We start from the raw sequence: 17,292 nt of genomic DNA on the forward strand, positions 1-17,292 counted from the left end.
CGAACCTCGGCTCGTATCGGGTCGGCTCGATCCCGCTAGAACACAGGTATCGTTTGTCCATCACTAGCTGTAGCCCGAGTCAAAATCCGCCTTCGGTCATGTGACAGCTCGAGCTTGCTTCGAACAGGCTTGAACCTCGGCGCGTATCGGGTCGGCTCGATCTCGCTAGAACACAGGTATCGTTTGCTTATCACTAGCTGTAGCCCGAGTCAGAATCCGCCTTCGGTCTTGTGACAGCTCGAGCTTGCTTCGAACAGGCTTGAACCTCGGCGCGTATCGGGTCGGCTCGATCTCGCTAGAACACAGGTATCGTTTGCTTATCACTAGCTGTAGCCCGAGTCAAAATCCGCCTTCGGTCATGTGACAGCTCGAGCTTGCTTCGAACAGGCTCGAACCTCGGCGCGTATCGGGTCGGCTCGATCCCGCTAGAACACGGGTATCGTTTGCTTATCACTAGCTGTAGCCCGAGTCAGAATCCGCCTTCGGTCTTGTGACAGCTCGAGCTTGCTTCGAACAGGCTCGGACCTCGGCGCGTAGCGGGTCGGCTCGATCCCGCTAGAACACAGGTTTTGTTTGCTTATCACTAGCTGTAGCCCGAGTCAGAACCCGCCTTCGATCACGTGACTGCTCGAACTTGCTTCGAACCTCGGCCCGTAACGGGTCGGCTCGATCCCGCTTGAACACGGGTATCATTTGCCCATCACACGCGTAGAGAGCGGGATCGAGCCGACCCGATACGCGCCGAGGTTCGAAGCAAGCTCGAGCAATCACGTGATTGAAGGCGGAGTCTGTCTCGGGCTACAGATAGAACGTGCAGATTAGCAAACAGCATATGAAGTGAAGCACCTTTCACACATGTGTGTGTATAATATTTATAACGAAGGTGCGTGCTTTCACATATTACTACATTCAGTCATTGACGTATATCTTATGAGGAATAAAGGTTGGCCATAAAATTAGAAGGCTTAGATTATGATAATATGCAATGAAAAGGACAAAGCATGTATTCGTAATATTCCCCGCGTATTAACAGAAGTATTTCCTCCCAAGGCAGTACTTGTGTGCCGTGTAACAACTGCACGTTGGACGCAACATTATGAATAAAAAACCAAACCAGACCCCATGGCGCAACAGCCCCGACGGGCCATGGCCTACCAAGCGACCGCTGCTCAGCCCGAAGGTCTGCAGATTACGAGGTGTCGTGTGGTCAGCATGACAGATCCTCTCGTCTGTTAATCTTGGCTTTCTAGACCGTGCAAAATTATAAATACGGTAATATTATTCTTACAATGCGATGCTTTGGGCGGCTAAGACAGCTGGCAGCGCCTCAGGCGAGGTTCTCCTTCTGTCCTCAATGTTGGGGGGTTTGAATCCACTCCTTGGGAGAGTATTACCCTTGTTGCTCGTATAGAAGACTTTGAGTAAGAAAGGATTGATATCTCATCAATCGTATACACAAATACATGTATAAATATTATGATGCAGCAATGTTACTGTCTGATTGCGTGGTATATAGGCTATATGAAACTCAAACGTGACTCGCGATTTCAAGCTGTATCATTTACAATAATTCAGGTCAATCGGTTCAGTAGTTTTCGAGCCCATCTGGAACAAATAAAACAAGACATCATCTTATGGTTTTAAAAATCCTGATCCTACCGGGTATCGAACCCGGGACCCCTGCAACCAAAGGCCAACACGCTTACCATTGAGCCACGCACCCGAGCGAGAAACGTGTCAACAACAACTGCAGGTAAAATATACATTTTTAGTCTTGTAACCATTTAAATATGTAACTATTACGACACGTGAATGGTTTCCTTTTTCTGTCTTTATACGGCCCAAACAACACATTTTAGTAGAGAATTGGTTTATTCGGATGGAGGCATGTGTAACGAATCATCGCACAAACAAACATTTTGACTGTCTCCAATATATAGGTATGGGTCGAAATTATATTATGTACAAAATACACGGAAGTAACAGTAGAGAGGACGAACCGGTACTGTCCAGCATAAATACTCTTACATGTCCTTCTCAAGTTTGCTGGGTGTTAGTACCAGCAAGGCGCTAGGTTGCGGCGCGCGCAAAAGCTCGAGCAAAGCTCGAACAGGGTCGAGCTCTGACGTCATCTGTTCGAGCAGCTCGAGCCGGGCTCAAGCACATCACTACCTAACACACACTCCTGCTTAGTGCACATGCAAGCCTACGTCACGAGGGAATTCCGTGTTGCTCGATCTGGCTCGACACACCAGTTCGTGACGTCAGCACTCGAGCCTGCTCGAGCAGGCGATCGAGTGGCCCATCCCTAGTTCGCACCGTTACATACTCCTGCTTCCACTGTTTTTTGCTTCTACGCACTTCCTTTGTTATGTTTCGCGTTACTTAAGGTGTGTACATAGACCCGATGCTCAACTGTTCTTGAGACCTTCGTAGTGGACTCATTGCGTGTGATTTCGCATTATAAGTGTAATATCACGATAATAAGTGTAGTGGCTGGGTGAAATAATAGAGCCCATAACCTCTCCGACAACAACAACAACAACAACTCTACCTTTTGTTGTGCTGAATGATCGCGTGATGGATCAGTTCAAAATATTTTAACCAAAACGTAACAGCCCAGTAAATGAGTCGTTCAATTAAAATAGTTCGTTCATTAATGATTCATATCTATGACGTCGTTATAAATGACCAAACCGTAGTCTTGTGCTGAGAATATCTTCAAGGGGCTTACCATTTCAGAATATAGAAAGGTAGGAGTGCCTACACTAGGGCTATGCCTTAGCAACTACATGAAGCAATGGTGCTTTGCAGTTAAAGCTAGAGTTGTTCGTTCAATTTCTTTCCAAAGTAGTAATAGTGCTTTTCATCGATTTAGACTTATAATGGGAGATAAGCATGTGATTTGGTATGAAAATATTACTTTCACAGCTTTTTACTTCTTCAGCTTATTTTTATGGTAATGTAAATTTGAATTTTTGTACGAAGGAAAAGTTTCCATCTCGAACTGGCCGTCAAGCGGTATAGAACTCGCGGGAGACTTGTAGAGCAATAATTGGGCAACCGTAAGTTTTCAACTTTACTTTTAGTTTCTAACAAAGTGCTGTGCCAGTCCAATAAACGATATCTGCAAGAAAAATACGGGTCTGAAATTTTCTAAAGATTTCGAACAGTGCCCGCGCAAAACCGCGACATTTGCAGATGGGGTGAATTCTCCTTCAATTTCCAGGTAAACACCTGCATCTACAGATTACGGTGTTTTGTACTGAACATCCTAAACAAATACAACTATAATGTACAAGAAATTTATTTTACTTAACATTGAGGTCACACTGAAATACAGTACGGTAACCTGAGTAAAAACATGCGGACATCAACAAGATGCACTAATTGTGGTTTTGCTCTAGTATGGCTAAATATCAATCAATCAGTCACTACTGATCTGCATTTATTGCAATTGCCCAGGTGGCAGATTCCCTATCTGTTATTTTCCTAGCCTTTTCTTAAATGATTGCAAAGAAATTGGAAATTTATTGCACATCTCCCTTGGTAAGTTTTCCAATCCTTAACTCCCCTTCGTGTAAATGAATATTATTTTATGTGAGGAATGCTGTCTGTGGTTGCCTAATTTTTGTTAACGCAGTAGCCTACTTGTTTGTCTGGCAGTGATACAAGTTGATGGGAATTAGTTCTTGTTATTAACATTTCCTGTCAGTGTGTAATGCTAGTTATTAATATTTTTGATAGAATATAGTGTACCAGTAGTTTTAGTTAGGAGAGAGGGCGTTGTTAGCTCCTGGGTTTGTAGCAGGACAGTTGTCGCTTGAATTCTTGTATATCTCATGTTGGAATTTTCATCTAGAGATAAAGATGGTGTGGAGAAATGTCTACACTTATACCCTAGACAAAAAATAATGAAACCTCGGAGTTTAAAAGTGACGTTACATGGCTTGTGCCAGATGTAATGGCAGTTTCTGTGATGTAACTATCAATTGGTCCTCTCACTAGCCAATGCTGTCACAGGGGATAGTAGAAGCCTTGGCCCATTTGTGGCTTTAACCTGGGGGCTAATGTCCATAGACCAATAGTCTGGTCACTAGACAGACATAGCTCATATTTGGTGATGATCATAACACTAGCCAGCCTGAAAATAATTCCTAAGTTGGCAACATCGTGTAGTATGCTCTGATGTCATGTAAACTGCACCATATAAAATTCTTAATGTCTCTTTTTTGAACTGCTAGTAGAGTTTTACTGATCTCCTTTTGTTGTCTTCAACTAGAGTTAAGACAGGAATCTTCTGTACTGTAGATTTACTTTCCCTCAAAATTAAATCACCCTCAGTGACATGGACTAAGGACATATAGCCTATCTGTGAATATTATTGGAATTCCCAATATTTAAGACAGTGGTCTAAGATAAGTCCCAATTTTTATACACATTGGACTTATTTCAAGAGCTATATTAATTATATTTTGTAGGGTATTTTGTTGAAAAGTATGGAGGAACATGTGTTTGTCAAAGGTCTAAGACGAGTCCCAAATTCTATAATTTTTTTTTGCAGGGTATTTTGTCAAAAAGTATGGAAGAACCTGTGTTTGTCAAATGTGAGCCAGCATGGTCTTCAGATACAGAAGAACAACCCTCAAACTTTGTAAGTTTGGTACCATAAATAATATCTAATAATTGATAATGTGATAGGGGGTAAATTGGATGAAAGCCAGTGCAGTTTTTCAGACCACAGATGTTTTTTGGACCTGTCAAGACAGACTATACTATCGCAGAAGTAATTTTAATGTAAGGAAATCCAACTTTTCAATACTTACAAAACTGTTGCACATACGTTATACTACAACATTTTTATCATTATGAAGCTACCAGTTTTGAAATGTTTACAATGTCATCATCAGCCTTTCGTAAAACCAAGCAAGAGAATAAATTCACATACAGCAACAATATATACACACACTAGGTAAAATTTTGTATAACGACCCACATTTAAAATAGTTTATATAAAATACATGAGGAGTGTTAAATGTTGGCAGCGTATTAGTGTTATGTTGTCACGAGGCACATTCTGTAAAGTTGGGCTTTGGTATGATAAAGCTTAATGAACACGTTAAAATATTGATAAGTATCTTATTCGTAGTGAAATGCAGCACTGAGGAATAATCTGCGCACTGTTCGTGGCATAGTCTTTCTTATCTTAAAATTGTACCATGCCGTCAAAAGGTGGTTTTCAGTGTACATGTAGGTCCTAGGATGATAAGTAGGACCGAGGTTCCTCAGCTATAAAGGGCAAGTCATATGAAGCAAAGGTATACTGAGTTATAGTGTGAGACTCACCTTGCTGCAGCGTGCCAAGAAGCTTACTCTGTGGAGAGGAGTTGACAGCTGGAAAAGTGTCTCATGACAACATAAGATGTGTGTATATATTTATATGAGCAGAACATGTAGAGATGTTGGAAATATGAAAGTGATATTGTGTCAGCAAATAAACAGAGTCTAGGGATGTGAATCTTCATTTTATAATTTAAAGCCACGTGATCATATAATTTTATTGCATCATAATACAGTCTTGATTTTATGGAAGTTAGTCATCACGTGTATGAATCATAATGATGTTACAGTGGTCAGACAAGTAGGATCTTCGAAGTAATAGTTATTCATGATCAAATTTATTATTGTGTACCTATACTGCTTAGCATAGGAATTTAATTCAGGCTAGTGCAGTTGAAGTAAGATAGTACGAAATTTATTTACAGGAGCAGTTAAGACGATATTAGCCACAAGTATTGAGAATCTACGATATTGCGAATCTGAGTGTTGTTATGAATTTATGTGATATTGTGGAGCTATGTGTTATGATGAGTCTGCATATTTATTAAAGTGAGGAATTTGATGAATATAGAGTCTTTGCCTACATAAACATGTAGGCCATTTAGATGAATGAATTGACATGGAAGTAATGAAATAGTACTATCCTCGATATGCACCCAAGGATATTAGATGCCATACGTCAAGTTCTGCTCTTGTTTATTTCTTAGGTACATTTTTACGAGAACCTGACCAGATCCAGTGACCAGCATCATTTAATGTTTGTGCATGTGCATGAATTTCTTTTTCAGCTATTTGCAAGAGTGTGATCTAGAATGAACCATCCAGTATATGGTTATGCAATTGTGATATATATAGGGATGTACTTTATCCATTCTAGGTACAAACTGAGGCCGCACCATTGTTATTTGCACGTTGGTGCATTATTCGTTCATTCTCAGATGATGACTTTTATATTCATATCTTCAAAAGAATTCTTGTTACTTCGTGCTATATTTCATTGTGTGTGTCGATAAGGGAAAAATTCCTTTCACATTTCATTGAATGTCTGTATGTTACTGCCATTAAGGTAATGGTAACTTATCACTGATTTAATTAAACTACCTGAAGATATGTACTAATTGATGTGAGGATTTTATTTAGAACCGTGGGCGAAGGAATGCTCGTTCATTGAATCACTAATTGATTGCGGCTTTTTCTTAGAACAATGGGCGAAGGAATGCTGGTTCATTAAATCGCTAATTGATTGCAGATTTTTTTTAGAACCACGGGCGAATGAATGCTGTTTCATTAAATCATACGAGTTCAATACGTGTTGTTAAATTATTTAAATTATTAAATCATGTCATTGAATTATACAACTTGTGTTAACTATTTCAATTGAGGTACTATGGACATTTAAGCCATGATTCCAGATGGCATGTTAAACCCTTTCTTGAAGATTTTATTTTTCAATCTAAGCTTGTCAGTTCATTGATTTATAATATGAAGTTTTATTTAAAATTTTAATGTGGACCAACATGCAGGTAGAATTCGGAGTAGACACCAAAATAACTGAAATTATTAAGAACAAATATTCTAAAGTAAAATTCATGCAGGAGCTCTGGAAGGAGTTTTAGAATTAAAGCAGGGGTAACAGGGTTAAAGGCTATCTCTGGTTCTCTTCAGCTGTGTTTTGGAAAACATCTGTGAATAGGAAAAATCCTGTCAAGGTACACTGGCACATCTGCAGAGCAGATAAATATACTAAAGCAGGAAGCAGATAAAGCAGGGCCCCAAATTTCCTTTGAAACATACAAATATATAACCAACATGGAAACAGCCCCGTATCACTTGAAGGGAGTGCATTGTAAGATAGACAGAGTTGCCAGTTTCAAATACCTCATGGAAATCATGCAGCTGAAAACTGCTTTTCACTGGACACATGCTTTATGCAGCATCTCAAGGCAAGCTAAACTGACACACTTTGACTGTGATTAAAACAGAGTGTCTGTATGCTAGTGAATGCCTCCAAAAACAGGAATGTTGGGACTATGAGAAACTGAGAAATTTGAGGGAAATGCCCCGGATCGTTAAAAAATCGTGGTTGGCCAGTATAGGGTATGAAGGTGGGCAGGTCTATACCAGGAAAGCTAAACATTGATTGAGTCAATTAGGAAAAGAAGACTCAAATTCTATGGACATCAGTTTTGAATAGATGAGAAGTGGCTGACAAAACAGACGGCTTTCCATAATGTGTGATGGTTTCTTAACATGGTCTTAAATACCCATAAATGAATATTATAATAATCAACAAGGGATTTGATGCCTTGATGTTTTAAAACAACAGCAAGGTCTGTGACCTCTTTCTCCAAGGTCTTGATGTTAACCTAATCTGTCAGCTCTAACATAACGTCACACGCCCTCCTGGAGAAGCCCAATAGGTGAGGTTAGTGAACTTGGACCTTCTCCCTGTACACCAAAAGATTGCCATACTTCTTAGCTGTTTACCTCTTTCTCAGGCTTGAACCTGAAGGCTGGTGGATCATTTGAAGAGGGGAATTGTGGGGCTCTTGTAGTGCTCATGGTCTTTTATACATTGACTGACAGTGACAATGCAACACCAAGGAGGAGTGGTTCGAAAGGGATGAAAGTTGGGGAAAAAACAGAGACGGCACGGATGAATAATTGATGTTTATTTCAAACCGATATGCAGGTTACACAATGTGCACGGCATCGACTCAGTAGGATGTAGGACCACCGCGAGCGGCGATGCACTCAGAAACACATCGAGGTACAGAGTCAATAATAGTGGGGATGGTGTCCTGAAGGACGGTTCTCCATTCTCTGTCAACCATTTGCCACAGTTGGTCGTCTGTACGAGGCTGGGGCAGAGTTTGCAAACAGCATCCAATGAGATCCCACACATGTTCGATTGGTGAGAGATCCGGAGAGTACGCTGGCCACGGAAGCATCTGTACACCTCGTAGAGCCTGTTGGGAGATGCGAGCAGTGTGTGGGCGGGGATTATCCTGCTGAAACAGAGCATTGGGCAGCCCCTGAAGGTACGGAAGTGCCACCGGCCGCAGCACATGCTGCACGTAGCGGTGGGCATTTAACGTGCCTTGAATACGCACTAGAGGTGACGTGGAATCATACGCAATAGCGCCCCAAACCATGATGCCGCGTTGTCTAGCGGTAGGGCGCTCCACAGTTACTGCCGGATTTGACCTTTCTCCACGCCGACGCCACACTCGTCTGCGGTTACTATCACTGACAGAACAGAAGCGTGACTCATCGGAGAACACGACGTTCCGCCATTCCCTCATCCAAGTCGCTCTAGCCCGGCACCATGCCAGGCGTGCACGTCTATGCTGTGGAGTCAATGGTAGTCTTCTGAGCGGACGCCGGGAGTGCAGGCCTCCTTCAACCAATCGACGGGAAATTGTTCTGGTCGATATTGGAACAGCCAGGGTGTCTTGCACATGCTGAAGAATGGCGGTTGACGTGGCGTGCGGGGCTGCCACCGCTTGGCGGCGGATGCGCCGATCCTCGCGACGTCACTCGGGCTGCGCCTGGACCCCTCGCACATGCCACATGTCCCTGCGCCAACCATCTTCGCCACAGGTGTTGCACCGTGGACACATCCCTATGGGTATCGGCTGCGATTTGACGAAGCGACCAACCTGCCCTTCTCAGCCCGATCACCATACCCCTCGTAAAGTCGTCTGTCTGCTGGAAATGTCTCCGTTGACGGCGGCCTGGCATTCTTAGCTATACACGTGTCCTGTGGCACACGACAACACATTCTACAATGACTGTCAGCTGAGAAATCACGGTACGAAGTGGGCCATTCGCAAACGCGTGTCCATTTATCGTTCGCTATGTGCGCAGCACAGCGGCGCATTTCACATCATGAGCATACCTCAGTGACGTCAGTCTACCCTGCAATTGGCATAAAGTTCTGACCACTCCTTCTTGGTGTTGCATTTGCTCTGTCAGTCAGTGTATTTAGTGTGTTGAGGGTAAATAGGAAGGTCTAAAGGGAGTAGAGTGCATACATCTTAAGACTGCAGTCGGAGAAGGTGGGGCTTGTTGGGGACTATATGAGAGGAGGCAGTCATCAGTCATCACTCTGTGAGATGGAGCGTGGATTGTTAGAAGTTTGAATTGTTGCTGTTGGTTAGAGAATCTGAAAAGGGAAATGGATAGATTAAAATTAGGTGTAGTTGGTTATAAGTTATAAGTGAAGTTTGTGGCAGGAAGAGTTGGATGTTTGGTCAGGTTCTACAGAATTTTCAACACAAAATCAAACAGGGGAAATGCAGGAGTTAGTTTAATAATGAATAAGAAAATAGGGCAGCGGGTAATGTACTATGGCGAACATAGTGAAATGATTATTGTTGTTAAGATATACACCAAGCCAATGCTCACCACAATAGTGCAGGTCTAAATGCCTACTTGTTCAGCAGATGATGAAGAAATCAAGAGAATATATGAAGAGATAGAAGATTTAATGCTAAATGTAAAGGTGACAGGAACATAATTGTGATAGGAGACCAGAATGCAGTGATAGGGCATGGAACAGAAGGTAATACAGTAGGAGAATTTGGATTGGGACAAAGGAATGAAAGAGGAAGTCGGCTGGTTAAATTCTGCACCAATCATAATCTAGTCCTTGCTGATACTTGGTTCAAACACCACAAATGACAGCTGTATATGTGGATGAGACATGGAGACACTGGAAGGTATAAAATGGACTTCATTATGATTAGGCAAAAATTCAGAAACCAGGTGTTGGCTTGCAAAACTTTCCCAGGAGCAGATGGGGACTCTGACAACAACTTGCTGGTCATGAAATGCCATCTGAAGTTTAAGAAATTGAAGAAATGAATGCAACAAGATGGGATCTAGAAAAGTTGAAAGAAAAGAGTGTGAGGGATTGTTTCAAGTAACATGTTGCACAAAAACTAAATGAAAAAACTAAAGGAAACAAAGTAGAGAAAGTATGGACTAACATGAAGAATCAGGTCTCTTGGGTTGCTGAAGAAATATTAGGAAGAAAGGGAAGATCAATTAACAATCAGTCGATAACTCAGGAGATATTAGACCTGATTGATGAATGACAAAAGTACAAGAATGCAAGAAATGACGAGGGAAGAAAGAATACAGGCAATTAAAGAATGAAGTGGCCTTGAAGTGCAGGTCAGCTAAGGAAGAACAGCTGAAGGAGAAGTACAAAGATGATGAAGATTGTATGGTCCTAGGAAAGTTAGATGCTGCAAACAGGAAAATCAATGAAATCTTTGGAGATAAGAAAAACGAGGTGTATGAATATTAGAGCTCAGGTGGAAGACCACTTGTAGGGAAAGAAGACAAGGCAGAAAGATGGCAGGAACATATATCCAACAGTTGTATCATGGTAATGATGTAGATGATGTGGTACTGGAACAAGAAGAGGCTGTTGATGCTGACGAAATAGGAGACCAATTTAGAGATCAGAATTTGACAGAGCCTTGAGAGACCTAAATAAGAACAAGGCACCTGGAATTGATGACATCCCCTCTGAATTATTGAATGCTTTAGGAGAAACCAGTGTGATGAGGTTATCCCATTTAGTGTGTAAGATGTATGAGACAGAAGTGCCATCCGATTTTCGACAGAATGCTGTTATACCTATTCCCAAGAAAGCCGGTGCTGACAAGTGTGAAAACTACTGCGCCATCAGTTTAGTATATCACACCTGCAAAATTTTAACACATTATATTCGGAAGAATGGAAAGACAAGTTGAAACTGAGTTGGTAGAAGATCAGTTGGCTTCAGAAGAAATGTAGGAACATGTGAAACAATACTGACTTTACATCTGATCTTAGAGAATCGAATCAAGAAAAACAAGTCCATGTACATGGCCTTCATAGATCTTGAAAGGCATTTGATAATGTTGATTTGACCAAGCTATTTGAGATTCTGAAGGTGGTCAGGATCAGATACCAAGATCAAAGAGTTGTCTGCAATCTGTATAAAAAAAGTCATAAGAAGCTCTGAAAAAATGCAGTAATCCAGAAAGGAGTGAGGCAAGGTTGCAGTTTCTCCCCATCCTTTTCAGTGTTGATATAGAACAGGCAGTAAAGGAAATCAAAGAGGAATTTGGAAAGGGAATCACAATCCATGGAGAGGAAATCAAAACCCTGAGCTTTGCTTGTGATATTGTTATTTTATCCAGGACTGCAGACAACATAGAGAAATTGCTGAATGGTATTGACGTAGCCTTGGGTAAAGAGTACAAGATTAAAATAAATAAGTCCAAAACAAAAGTAATGAGGACCGAGGTTGATAACTGCAGTCGCTTAAGTGCAGCCAGTATCCAGTATTCGGGAGATAGTGGGTTTGAACCCCACTGTCGGCAGCTCTGAAGATGGTTTTCCGTGGTTTCCCATTTTCACACCGGGCAAATGCTGGGGCTGTACCTTAAATAAGGCCATGGCCACTTCCTTCTCAGTCCTAGCCCTTTCCTCTCCCATCATTGCCATAAGACCTATCTGTGTTGGCGCAACGTAAAGCAAATAGCAAAAAAGAAAAATAATAAGTGTAGTGAAATGAAGTCACATGATGCAGAAAATGTTAGATAAAGAATTGAAATCTTAAAGGAAGTAGACAACAATTTTTACTTGAATAGTAAAATAACTAATGTTGGTAGATGTAAGGAAGACATAAAATGCAGACTAGCACAAGGAAAGAAGACCTTTCTTGTGAAAAGGAATTTGCTCACTTCAAACATTGATATAGGAATTGAATTAGAAGGATGTTTTTGAAGACTTTCGTCTGGAGCGTGACATTGTATCAAAGTTAAACATTCATTAAAACTAGCTCAGCATGAAAGAGGAGTGGAGCTTTTGAAATGTGGCATTACAGAAGAATGCTAAAGGAGAGATGGATAGATCAAATCACTAATGAAGTGGTACTAAATTGAACTGGCGAGAGGGGATGGATTTGGCTAAATTTGACCAGAAGAACTCATAGCTTTAGAGGACACATCATAAGACTCCCAGGACTTGTGCAGTTGGTTTTCAAGGGAATTTTAGCTGTATGAATGATAGGGGTAGATCAAGGTCTAGCAGATTAGAGCAGTTGTTGGCTGCAGCATTTATGTAGAAATGAAAAGGTTATTGCAGGATGGAATGGCATGGAGCGCTGCATCAAAAACTCTATGGACTGATAACTCAAATAACAACCACCTTAATTAAGACTATGGTCGCTTCTTGCCACTCCCAGGTCTTGCCTGTCCCATCACTGCAATAAGGCATGTCTGTGTTACTGTGAGGTAAAGGAAATAGTACCCCCAAAAATTCAGTGGTCTTGGCAGACTAATTTGTGGTAGCACTGCCTAGCTAGGAAAGTAAAGTTATGGGACACTAACTCACTCCTCATTTCTTTGGTATGCAGTTGGTAATACCTGGGCTCTCTGCTGCACATGGGACATAACATACAACAGGTGAGATGGAAGATTCATATTTCATGGTAGCTGTACTTGCAGGTATAAAGTAAAGTTTAGTGGTCTGGATTTTTAAGAAATATTTTGTTTGCAGTGGGTAAAATAATTATGAATATTTCTGTACACTTTTCCTGATATTTTAATGGTTTTATATGTGGTGTGATTGATCCGCAATAAAAAGTATCCCTGAAAATTTTAATAGGATGCTTTTCTTCTCCTGAACTTCACTCACTGATTTTAAGGAACCCCTATTTTTGGAAACGTTCCCTAAATATTATTGAAATTTTAAAATTGACTCATATACTGGCAGATAATAAATTATAATGTTAATTTTTTGTGACTATATTAATAGACGTGTGCAAATTGCCACTCTGATATATATATATTAATTTCCACAGGAACATTCTCAACTTGTATCGATACATCTGAAACAAGAAACCAAATTAGAGTTAACACAGCCGGGGCCAGCACAGGTAAATGCATTTGAGTTAACGTAAATCATTGGGTAAGCCATTGTCTTATAAAGGAAATAGTGGGAATATGGCCAAACAGATTTCATTGTGTGATCCTTCATTTCAGTATATACAATTTGAATGTCCTAGGGAAAATATAAACATTTAAAACCTAATTTGCATATCTGCCTCGATTGATTACAAGACCTCGCACTAGGTATTGTGTGGTGGATGGTATATTTTCAAAGTCCTCCAGTACATATGATGTAGAAGCTGGTGTCATTTCTACTAATGCTTTTGACTGTGTGAATATCTTTGAATACAGATTTTCTGTATGTTTTCATTTGTTACTGTTATTGATGCTCTGTAGTTAATGTTAGAAAACTATAGATCCAATTTCAATGAGATACTCCTTGTTTCTTTAAGGTATTAATTCAGAATATGCCCTGAAATGTAGTAGTTTTCATAGCCTTGTTAGGATGATGTTCTAATTTTCTTCACATAGTTCCAAGGTTTCCATTGCGTATTGTAATTCATAGTTAGGTGTTGTGTGGAAACTAGCATTTTCCAAGGCCAGCTGCCCCATATCATCCAACAGCTGATACAGTTCCAAGATTCTTTGCAATATGCATAGTGCATGGCAACTGTTATATTGCAGTAATTGCCTATTTCAGGCTGTGGCATATTTGCTTGTTTTTATGACAGTTGTGTAGCCCTTGAAAAACAATAAAGGTTTTCTTTAATTCACCTATTCAATACTTTTATTTTCACGTATAGTGGTTAAATAAATAGGCTATCAGTTAAATGGGACATGTTTCGCCCGCAATTTAGGGCATCCTCAGCCTAAAAACAATCTTCTAGTGAACACCTTATGTTAATATGGAAGCTAAAAGTTTAGCCAGTTACTAAAATTCAGTACATAAAAATTTAAAAATGATACATAATACAAACATGTTAATGGAAACACTATCAATGATTAAACCATAAACTATTTTGTCTGAGACTAAAACTAATTCCATTAAAAATTTATAATTAAAATGGTTCATTAAAATTGTTCGTGGAATACCAAAGCGACAAAGACATAATGCCAACGACATGAGGGCATGAAACACAAGCACAAAAATGGAAGTCATGTTCAAGGCCGGTGATGAAATCATGAGCATAAGGTGAAACTGAAGCATCAGTTGAATTATTGCAGAAGGGGCCATAGGCAATATTATTGTCTGAGACCTTGTCAGGAAATGTCAGTAGATACAGGAAAATGTTCTATGTTTGTTGAAAGCTATTTATAACATTCATTTTTGTGCTTGTGTTTCACGCCCTCATGTCGTTGGCATTATGTGATTGTCACTTTGGTATTCCACTAACAATTTTAATTATAAATTTTTAACGGAATTAGTTTTAGTCTCAGACAAAATAGTTTATGGTTTAATCATTGACAGTGTTTTCATTAATATGTTTGTATAATGTACATCATTTTTCACATTTTTATGTACTGAATTTTAGTAACTAGCTAAACTTTTAGCTTCCATATTAATATAAGGTGTACTCTTGAAGATTGTTTTTAGGATGAAGATGCCCTAAATTGAGGGCAAAACATGTCCCATTTAACTGATAGTCTGTTTATGTAACCACTATACGTGGAAATTAAAGTATTGAATAGGTGGATTAAAGAACACCTTTATTGTTTTTGAACTGTAAATTTTCAGTACGGACCAAAAATGAGATTTAGGAAATGTAATATAACATGTAGTTATGTGACCTCCATGGCTCAGGTGGCAGTGTGCCGGCCTCTCACTGCTGGGTTCTGTGGTTCATGTCCTGGTCACTCCATGTGAGATTTGTGCTGGACAAAGAGGAGGCTGGACAGGTTTTTCTCTGGGTACTCCTGTTTTCCCTGTCATCTTTCATTCCAGCAACATGCTAATATCATTTCATTTCATCTGTCATTCATTAATCAATGCCTCAGAGGAGTGCAACAGGCTTCGGCAGCTGGCACAATTCCTATCCTCGCCGCTAGATGGGTCTTCTTTGATTCCATTCCTGACCCAGTTGAATGACTGGAAACAGGCTGTGAATTTTCATTTTTATGACAGTTGTGTGAATTTTGTATAACTTGTTTCATGAAATTTGATATCAGAAGCTGACAGAGTTATCTTCACTATATAAAATTTCACATCCAAATTAGTGTACTACTACGTGTGTTGGGGATCATCCCCATCCTTGAAGTCAATCCTGCGGAGACCCATCTGACAAGAAATTGTTTGCAATGAGACTTGGTAGAATGATGAGTGAAGGCAATAAACTTGATTATAATAGTAATCCTGCTGTAATATATAAGAACTTAAAAGTAGTACATTATTGCTGCAGTTTTAAATGTAATATGGTGTATCAGAGTTATCAGTTGCAATGAAACTTAGTAAAATGTTCAACGGAGACATCAAAACTTTGTCTAACTCCTATCATTCTTATATAATAATGTGTCTCTCTGGAAATATTTGTCATTGGAAGGAAATATAATGAATAACTTGTCTTCAGAAAAAAATATTCAGAAACCATCTGGGAATATTGGTAGTTAATTAATGAACATGGGGAGCTTTGTTGGGATGAGGATCATTATATGTCTGCTTTATAGTTAGAATCCTCTTTGCAATGGAAAGGAACAAAAACTGACAAGTTAAGTCCTTAAGTCATGAATAGAAACATTGCAACAAGCAGTGGAGCACATAATTTAATAAACTAGCTTGTTATTATGGAATAAGGTGCAATTGAACGAGAATTGTGTAAGGATGTGTATATTATCCTTGTCCTTTCAAGTTTCTCCTTTTCTGTTGCTACCTGTTCAAGTGCTATCATATCATTTTGGGTTCCCTTTTGTTTTCCTACCTTTCTATATAATTATGACTTGTTCAGCCCTTCCTTTCTTCCTTTGTATTTCTTAAATTTTTACATTGGAAGACAAATTAATGATTATTTTATTGCAGCAATATGAAATTTATTTTGTTAGGTGCTTCTTGTATATGTATATTTTACTCTTCTTTCGTTATTTCCTACTTATAGCCTTCTGAAGGTATCGAGGAGGAGATGTTCATAGAACATCAACCTGTTCCAAATATCAAAGAAGAAAACAAGTAAGTACACTATGAAACCTACATAAGGCATCTCTGAAAACTGTAAAAAAAGTATGTAGTGGGACATAAAGACAGTAACATTACTATTTAAACCTACAGAAAATGAAATATCTTGATTATTTATTCACTCTCACACTCAGTGTTGGGTGTTTTTTATGTCTGTGAACCGGCCATTTTTGTTACTTTAATTATTTCTTTACAAGGTCACCTTTATACCCTAATACTCTAGTGGTTCGAGTTAAGTGAAATATTGAGGAGTTTTGAGATCATGTTTAATCTGTCTCTATATATAGTTCTATTTAATCATTTCTGTAAAAGTTATCCGATGTGAATCTGGTATTTCTGAAATGGGTTCTTTTCGAATACCATACCTTGTAGCAACTATGAAAAATGTCTTTTTTCTTTCACTGTCACTGCAGTATTTTTTGTCATATTTTTATCATGTGAAATGTCATCTGCTACTATTTCCCCCAAAGCATTCTCAATTTTCCAGTTACATACAGAAATAGATTGCTCAATAGCTGCAGTTGCTTAAGTGTGGTCAGTATCCATTATTCAGGAGGTAATGGATTCGAACCCCACTGTCGGCAGCCCTGAAGGTGGTTTTCCGTGGTTTCCCATTTTCACACTAGGCAAATGCTGGTGCTGTTCCTTAATTAAGGCCACGGCCACTTCCTTCCCAGTCCTAGCCCTTTCCTGTCCCATTGTCTCCGTAAGACATATCTGTTGTCAGTGCGACGTAAAGCCAATAGCAAAATAAAAAAGATTGCCAAGTAACTGGACAGTTCAACATCGTTTGATTTTATAGTATAATGAATGAATATAATTACTTCAAACTATGGTAATTAAGAAAAGAAATTTGGTAAACCAAAGCTTCATTGATCGATGTATTTGTTTGAT

The 17,292-nt window shown here is 39.6% G+C and overlaps 1 protein-coding gene across 1 annotated transcript in view; it reads left to right on the forward strand.

Moving 5' to 3' along the window:
- Positions 1–17,292, forward strand: part of LOC136865921 (uncharacterized) — a 333,721-nt gene that overhangs the window by 274,627 nt on the left and 41,802 nt on the right. The window contains exons 9-11 of the mRNA XM_068226916.1: positions 4,565–4,654; positions 13,208–13,282; positions 16,322–16,392. The gene's annotated coding sequence lies outside the window, so the exon portion shown is untranslated. The remainder of the gene's footprint in view (positions 1–4,564; positions 4,655–13,207; positions 13,283–16,321; positions 16,393–17,292) is intronic.

The sequence above is a fragment of the Anabrus simplex genome, chromosome 3, assembly GCF_040414725.1.
Source record: "Anabrus simplex isolate iqAnaSimp1 chromosome 3, ASM4041472v1, whole genome shotgun sequence".
NCBI classification, from domain to species: domain Eukaryota; kingdom Metazoa; phylum Arthropoda; class Insecta; order Orthoptera; family Tettigoniidae; genus Anabrus; species Anabrus simplex.